General features: G+C 37.4%; 1 non-coding gene across 1 annotated transcript; it reads right to left on the minus strand.

Annotated features, from left to right (window-relative positions):
• Positions 1 to 8513: 8513 nt before the first annotated feature.
• On the minus strand, positions 8514 to 8695 carry LOC115071251. The gene has a single exon (XR_003850346.1). It is a non-coding gene; the product is annotated as a U2 spliceosomal RNA (small nuclear RNA).
• Between the last annotated feature and the right edge of the window lie 379 nt (positions 8696 to 9074).

The raw sequence follows: 9074 nt of genomic DNA on the forward strand, positions 1-9074 counted from the left end.
ACCTCCACTTCTCACCTAGAGGCTTCTTCTAGCACGACTCACTTTGTAGATCCTAAAGTCTTATTAGTCACCTCTGATTTGGTACAAATTTGGGCCTCAATTCTATCTTGCTAAAGCAATCTTTTCTTATTTATGTATTTAATTTTTTATACTTAAAATGTTTTTATTAATTCTTTAAAAAATTCAAATAATGTATTTGATAACATTCACCCCACACTCCTCCCCTAACTCCTCCCAGGTCCACCCCACCTCCCTATCCACAAATTTCATCTTATCTTTTTCTATAATAACCTATCCAGTCCAATTAGTGCTGCCCACATACTCTTGAGTGTGGGGCCCTCCACTGAAGTGTGGTTGACCTACCAGGAGCTACAACCTTAAAGAAAACAGTCTTTCCTATTCCCAGCAGCTATCAGTTTTTAGTTGCTCCTCAGCAGGGGTGGGATCTTGTAGGTCTTTCTTCCCTCTCCATGCTGTGATTTTTATCTGGTATGAATTTACCCAGGTCTTACACATGCTGTCACAACTGCTGTAAGTTCATGTGTTCAACTGCCCAGTTGTGTCTGGAAAACACGATTTTAACATAGTCATTTACAGCCTTTGGCTCTTACAATCTTTTCAGGTCCTCGTCTGTGATGATCCCCAAGTGTTGGGAGGAGGGTGTGTAATATAGATGAAATGGGATGGAGGTAGGAGTTTATGGTAGCTAACACTAAAGGACTTTGAAAAAGTCATATTGAAACAGTACTGTAGGTGCTTCCTAAAATATATACATATGCATATATAGAAAGAATTTAAATGGATTTACCATGGAAGAGAGGTTCAATGTTCCTTCAAAGCACCATAGGCTATCAAATAAGAGGCCCAGTTCCGGGAACGGGTTACTTCTTTTGGAGTTGTTTGTCAGCGTAGCCCATAGACCTCAAACATTATCAGCTATTGTCATTGTTCTTGGTTACCCTTCTGTGGTGGTTTGAATGAGAATGTCCCCCATAGGCTCCAAATATTTGGGCATTTTGTTCCCATTTGGTGGTGCTGTTTTTGGAGATCTTAGAAGGTGTGGTCACGTTGGAGGAAGCATGTGACGGGGGCAGGCTTAGAGCGTTCTTGAGCCTTGCCAGATCTTGAGTCACTCTTGTTTCCTGTGCCTGTTTGAAGATGTGAGAGCTTAGCTTCCACCCCTCCTCCAGCCATGATGGACTCTTGCCCCTGGGAACTGTAAGCTCAAATAAATTCTTCGTTCTATAAGTTTCTTTGGTCAGTGTTTCTATCACAGCAACAGAAAAGTGACTAATACAGTAATTGGTACTGAGTGGGGTGTTGACTGTGAAGAATCTGATCACATGGGGTTTTGGAAGAATGTGGAAGACTTTGTAAGTTTGGGATAGAAAAGCAGTTGATTGATGTAAGCAGAGCTTAATAGGCCATTCTAGTAGGCACCTGCAAGAAAGTCGTGCTGAGAACAATGTAGTTCCAGAGGGAAATAAGGACTTAAACAGAAATTTGGATATTTTGGCAAAGAGTCTGGCTGGAGTCTGCCCACAGCCAAAAAGCTTGCCTGAGGCTAAACTGAAAAGCAATGGTCTAATATTCTGGCAGTAGAAATTTCAAGATAGCCTAACACAGAAATAGTGGCATGGCTAATAGTGGTGAGTATTATGCAGACCTACAGTGAAAAAAAGCAAATGAGACAGAAAGAAATACAGAACATACAGTTTGGATTGAAAAAGAGCACTGGGAAGATTTTGTAGCTGGTGTATGTCCTGGAGAGGATCCTTTTAATAAGGAGATTAAAGTGATTAAAGAGAGGCCTAGAGATTTTTACTTAAACAATGGAGAGAGAGCCTCCACGGCAAGACCACACCCAGCTAAGCCTCCAAATTGTGAAAGGAAAATACTTCGGGGGCCACTGAAGTGAAAATTTTCTAAAATGGATAATGAAAGCTGGGGCCCATTCCAAACTGTCAGCCAAACCTGGCAGTGTTGTTCACCTGGTGCTGGGTTTAGAGGCATGAATAATGCAAGAGTGAAGGGGTCATCAGTTCTTCCTCCAAGGTTTCAGAGAGCCCCCAAGGCCAGGCAGCATGCAGCAGGGCCACCTCTGAGTAGAGAAGGCCCTGAGAGGCTATTGCATGAAGCTGTGAAGGTGAAGCCTGGTTGGCAGTAGAGACCCTAAGAATATATTCATGAAACCAGAGCTGTGAGGCATCTGCCAAGAATACCTGAATACAGGGAGTGGTACCAGCCCAAGAGAGAGATGTATGTTACATGCAACAAAGCTGGAGAGGCTGAGCCATCTAAGCCATTTGGAAGTAAAGTCCCAGAATTCAGACATGGAGCTACTGGATTTGGTGTTTGCCTTCTTGGTTTTTGGCCTTGTGGTCCAGTATTTCCTCACTATACCTCCATTCTATCCTTTTGGAATGAGAATGTGTATTTGATTCTACTGTATGTTGGGAGTATGTAATTTGTCTTCTGATTTTAAAGGGGCTTACAATTAAATGATTCCATGAGTCTCAGAAGAGACTTTGGACTATGGACTTCTGAGTAGTATTACGACTGGTAAAGACTATGGGGACTTTTAAGGTTGTACTAACTGCATTTTGCAATTTATATGGTCATGAGCCTATGGGGGCCAAGAAGTGGAATATGGTGGTTTGAATGAGACTGTCCTCCATAGGGTCAAAGTATTTGGATATTGTCCCCAGTTGTTGGTGTTGTTTTGGAAGGTCTTAGAAGACGTGGCCATGCTGAAGGAAGCAAGTCACAGGAGGTTAGCTTTAGAGAGTTCTTAAGCCTTGCTGGATCTTGTGTGATTCTTAATTCCTGTGTCTGCTTGAAGATGTGAGAGCTTAGCTTCTGCTCCTCCTCCAGACACTTCTGCTTCCATGCCTCCCCACCATGATGGACTCTTGTCCTTTGGAACTGTAAGCTCAAATAAAGTCTTCCTTCTGTAAGTTGCTGGTCAGTGTTTCTATCACAGCAACAGAAAAGTAACTAATACACCTTTACTTGATGATAGGATCTATTGCTTAATATACTCCAGTCATAGAACATGTAGAAATCAAGCTGATACCAATATGTAGCATCATCTTCTGGATAGCTTCCATAATGCTGGAAGATGCTATGCACACTATGAAAGGAGAAAAGTAATCATTAATCTCACCCAGCTATGAACTCTGCCAGACCTAGCAACAACTGGTCTGACAAGACATGCCATCTGGTGCAATAGCAGCACAAATGTCAGAGAGGGCAACAACTGCCTTTTAAATGTATTTAAAACTCACTCTACAAAATGGAACACATGCCTGGAACTGTTATCAGGGTCAAGAATCGAAGGCAGGACAGGTCATAGACTGTAGGGAAGAACTTACTACTCTTATTCTGATAAGTGGTTATAATATTAAATTGACTCATAATGTCCTGTGACTATACCCATAGATTAGTGAAGCTCTCAGTCCTCAACAGAGAATCATTTTTCCTCAGTAGATGGTGATCAACACAGAGACCCACAACTGGTCCATATGCAAATGATAAGAGACTGTACAGTATTTAGCCCTAAATGAGACTTCTATACCATACCCCACCCTCACTTACTTGTTATCATTTAGAAGAGAGTTAGACACAAAAGTGCTAATTCAATGATCATTAATTCCAATTGAGACACTCGAAATGGAGAAACTAGGTCCTAAGTCTGAAAATTAAAATGAAAAATTTTAGTCTATCTTTCATGAAATTAGGAGAACTTTTAAGAAATTCACTTTAATCCCAATAAGAGAACATTAATATACCCAGTACAAAATAATAATCCTCTGAGAGGAAAAGATGATACATATTCCCTACTAGATGATGGAGAAAATAATAATTAAAGATTAATGCTGACTAATGTGAAAAAACAAAACTTTGGTACTTATAAAATAAAAACCACGGCCATTTCCTCAGGCTTTGTCTAATATGTATTATCAAGTACGGCCACTTGGAGAAAGTGGAGTAAGGCCACTCTGGAGAAAGTTCAGGGAAACATCATCTTTGCGTATAATATTAATGGTCTAATGATGTTCAAAATCATTCAGCACTATCTTGAACTACGATGATAACATAAAGCCATCAAGAGTGAAGCTAGGCTAGCTGAAAAGCCCTGCATACAGGGTGTCTTCCTATTCCCATCTGCCCGGCATTTGGAGAACACTGCCAACTTTGTGGAAGTAAATCCTGTTGATACTGTGTTGGTTAAACTCCAAACATGTATTAAGTGACACTGGAACATATGTTAATCATAGAGAGAAAATATGAAGCAGCCCTTCTCCTCCAAGAGTTTTCTATCTGATCAGAGAGACACATAAGTAAAGAACTTATTTCAGCAGATTGGTTTCTATGAATCATAAAGAAATAGTAGAGAAAAAGTTGTGAATTTTAAACATCAATAATTCAAGAAAACTACCTAGGAAAAGTCAGGAACCTTGAGCAAAGTATTGGTATGCACTGGAAGGTTTCATTATTTGTTGTCGAAGTGAACACTTTCTAATTATTGAAACATTAGAAATAACCTAATAAAATAACACCTGCAATCTAATACCACCACCTAGAGTTACACATAATAAAACTTTAGACTTTTTCCATTATTTTTCTACTTCTTTCTTCACATTTTTGAGTGAAAGTTTTCTGTTTTTTATATTTTATAACATCACATACATTATGTACTTTAAATAATTCATAACTTAAAATAAGTTTAGTAAACCTTAAATCTTTTTCAAACATGATTTTCATTTTCAACACATTAAAAAATGTTCCATAGTGTAGTGGCTATATTTATCTACAGGAGATATGTCCAATGTCTGAAACTAGATGTCTGAAACTAATAATACTGAACCCCTTAATAAATAGCTATTTTCACCAATCTTTCTCCTCTCTTTAGATGAGAACTTGGAATAAAATTACAGACAATATGTTTTATGGTACAGCAATTTTTACTGAATAACCGGCATTCAATCATATGTCTGATGTCTGGATAGACATTTTAGATTCCTAGAAGACAATCTAAAAAGGCATAAACTATTTACACATAAATGTGAGTTTAAAATGAAGAAGCCTATTACCTTGCTATTCCATAAATCAGATTTGGTGGGTGGAGCACCAAAGCTGAAAATACATGTACAAATCAGATCATAGATAGACTGTTATGCCATGATCTGGAACTTATCTTTTTCCTGAAGGCACTGGAAATCCAATCACTTTTTGCTCAGTCTAATTGATTTACCCACTTAGGAAGAGTTCACTTCCTTAAGTAAATAAGAACGGTAATGGAATATCTAGAAAGGACCCTGGTAAAAAATATTCTTTCTTCAGGAAGAATAACTTATCTTCACAGCTGACTGTAGAAGAAGCCTGCTGTTCTAATTCACTCAGAATTTCTAATTTATGAATTAATCAAAAACTTTAGCTACAAATATTTTCATATGATATACATACATTATTTGTACTAAAACTCAGGTGAATGTTTTATATATAAACCTATCGTAAAATTTGAATGCTTTTTTCTTGAATATAGACCCACAAATCATAGATCAATAGACTGTTCTTTTGCATAAACCATACTCATAGATAATAATATTTATGACCTATTTTTATTTATTTAAGATAGAATGATATGTTCAAAATGTACAACACACTCCATCAAACAGCCTCACAAATATATTTTCAGACTTTCAAAATTTCTGTTAGTAAAATATTTTTCATGGTAAATTGTGTAAATCCTTTCTTAGGGCTGAATTTAGCATAGATTTCATTGTGAAATAAATTCAACTTAATATTTATTGATTTGAATACTCATGTTAATTAGTGAAATTGACTTAATCAAGTTTCTAAATGATTACCACCAACTCTTAGTATAAATCACACAAATCGGAATAGCAGAATGACCAACTGGCTGTGTACTTCCATTGGTCTGCTTTACAGGGGGAGGGAAAGGGAACTGGTAAGCCCAGCAAGACTTAAATGTTGAGTTCTTTAAAAGACGTCACCAATAGGATTTCTACCATCTTCATCTTCGAGCTTCAAAGTTGTTTACTGACAACTTTGATTCTCCTCTATGTAAATTTATCACTTAGGTTCTTGATTGCCTGCCTCCCTTATCAAAAAAAATTGTCTTATTGTTGGTAAAGCTAAAAGAGTTGATCCAATTACACATGGGCTTTAAAAATATAAATATTTTTTTCAGGGGGCACTAACTTTACATGATAGGCTTTTACCCAAATGACAGAATGTATGAACTCCAGTGGGGGGCTATAGGAGGGTGCCAAAGGGGAAGGGGGTATAAAGATGATTTTCTCTATGAAATATTCAAAAATTCAATAAAACATTTAAAAAATATATATTAATAATTTTCAAGTTGATGGTGACATTAATATATATTGTATTGCTACCATATGGGAGTTTTCCTTTATATACTTTAATCATTTAACTCCCTTATGAAATTTATGTTTATGAACTACAGATATTTATGGTATCATCACTTAATATTATTTTTAGAAAAAATATGTAATGATCGCAAAAGAAATAACTTGGAAAATATTTTAGTGCAGTTGAGCACAGGCAGTCTCAGGCTCATCCTTTTCCCTTTGTGCAACCCTGCCTTATTAAAACCTCTAGACCCCAGTGCATTAACTTGCACTGAGGGATGTCTGCGTACACTAACTTGACTCAATGGGCCTTAGCATAAATGACAAAATGCATGAGACCTGTTGGGAGTCTTTGAGAAGGTGAGGATGGGGAGGGGGGTATAAAGATGATTAAGATGTTTTGTATGAAATGCCCAAAGCATACAAATTCTTTGAAGAAAAAAATTAAACATCAAAAATTGAGAAAAATAAAAACAAAAAAAGCTGAATCCTGAAAAACAACACCACCAAAACCCCTCCACACTCCTGCTTTGTTTCTGTAGAACCATTTCAACTGATCTGTCTGCTATTGTTAATCTTGATTGTTTACTGGACAGAATTTTGATTTTTAAATATTTTATTATTTTTACTTTATGTGTATGAATGTGTTAACTGCATGTGTGTAAGTGCACTCATGTCATGCAATACCTGTATAGGTCTGAAGAGGGTGTCAGATTCTCTGGAAATAGAGTTGTGGATGGTTGTTAGCCCCATTAGGGTGCTGGGAATTGAACCTGCAAGAGCAATCAGTGCTCTTAGCCCCTGAACCATTGCCCCAGTCACCAGACAGAATTTTGAATCACCTATCACACAAACCTCTGAATGTGTCTGTGAGGATGTTTCCAGAAAGGATTAACTGAGGAAGGAAAACTCACTCTGAATATGAGTGTCACTATGAACTGAGGTCCAGACTTAGTTAAAAGGAAAAAGGGTACAAAGAACTTCTCTCTTTCTTCCCCTCACTTCCTCCCTCTCTCCCTCCTCCTTTCTCACCCTGTCCTCTCCTTTGTCTTTCTGTGAATTCAGTGTGACCAACTGCCTCATGCTCCAGTCTCTCCCACCATAACTGACTGTACCCTCATACTAAGTTGTGAAGTAAGCCTTTCCTTCTGTAAATTGGTTTTGTCAGGTATTTTGTCAACTCAACAAGAAAATTAACTAATGCACTATCCTAACCTAGAAGCCTAAGAGGTTTTTTCAGCTCAAGGCACCACCAAATGAGTAGAGGATAAAAGGACATGGTATCTATGAAATGCTGATCCCCACTCCAAATCTAACTCAAGCAAAGAAGTCTTAGTACTGGCATGGCCTTAGCAGCTATCTGCCCCATTAGGCAGCTTCATTTCCAGAGATTAAGGTTGCCAATGTATTTTGTAGGGGCCTCTACAACTCTCATTGTTTCTGTTAAATTCATTCATTTATTTTAAAACCTTTTTATTAATTTTATTTTTATTTTATGTATATGACTGTCCTTCCTTCTTGTATATAATTCCACTAGTGTTGTGAAGAGTCCTCACAGGTCAGGAGAGATCGTCAGATCCCCCGGAACTGGAGTTACAGACTGTTCTTCTTCTGACCTTTATGAGCATTGCATGGCACAGTACACTTACACACACGCAGGCAATACACTCACACACATAAAATAAAAATAATAGCCGGGCGTGGTGGCACATGCTTTTCATTCCAGCACTTGGGAGGCAGAAGCTGGTGGATCTCTGAGTTCAAGGCCAGCCTGGTCTACATAGCAAGTTTCAGGCCAGCTGGGGCTACAGGGAAACCCTGTCTCAAAAAGACCAAAATAAAAAGAAAGAAAGAAGAAAGAAAGAGAGAAAGAAAGAAAGAAAGAAAAAGAAAAAGAAAGAAAAAATATTTTAAAAATAAAAATATAGACTCTCAATTTTATTTCTCAGTTGAATATTTATTTATTCATTTATTTGGAAAAGCTCAAACTCCAGAACTGTTGTAAATGATCTAGATTTACAAGAGCTGACTCATATGACTTCTTTCTTAACAATATGTTATCTAAATGTGCAGCTTTTACTTTTTTGTTATTTTGTTGCTGCTATTTTGTTTCTAAAATGCAACTCTTTCTGAAAGTCAAAGCACACAGTTGACAAAGCAAGTTTCTAGTCTATCTCCTATCTCTAAAAATTAATATAATGTATTCTCCTCAGATAGAGGGCATATCAAATATTAAACTGATAAAACCAAATATTACAATATTATATTTGATCTTACCCAAAAGGCTAAGAAATGATGACTATCCAATTTTGATCTGTCCCTAAAGGGTCAGTTTTAATATTTGATGTATTGCAAGAATGTTACTGCTACACTACTCAAAATAGCAAACATTTATGAAAAGCTTGATGACACTTTGAGATAGAATTTATCTCCCAATTCATAGTAAAATGCATGGGCCTTGAGAGATGCTCAGTGGTTAAGAGCCCATACTGCTCTTGCAGAGGACAGTTCAGCTCCTATCACTCACATTGGAGGGCTCACTATTGTCTGTAACTCTAGCTCCTGTGACTCTAATGCCCTCACTTGGCTTCCATGGGCACCTATATGTGAACATACCAACACACAGACACACACATACACATAACTAAAAATTAATCTTTACAAAAACAAAAGGCA

The sequence above is a fragment of the Nannospalax galili genome, unplaced genomic scaffold, assembly GCF_000622305.1.
Source record: "Nannospalax galili isolate Female #2095 unplaced genomic scaffold, S.galili_v1.0 scaffold17, whole genome shotgun sequence".
Taxonomy (NCBI): Eukaryota; Metazoa; Chordata; class Mammalia; order Rodentia; family Spalacidae; genus Nannospalax; species Nannospalax galili.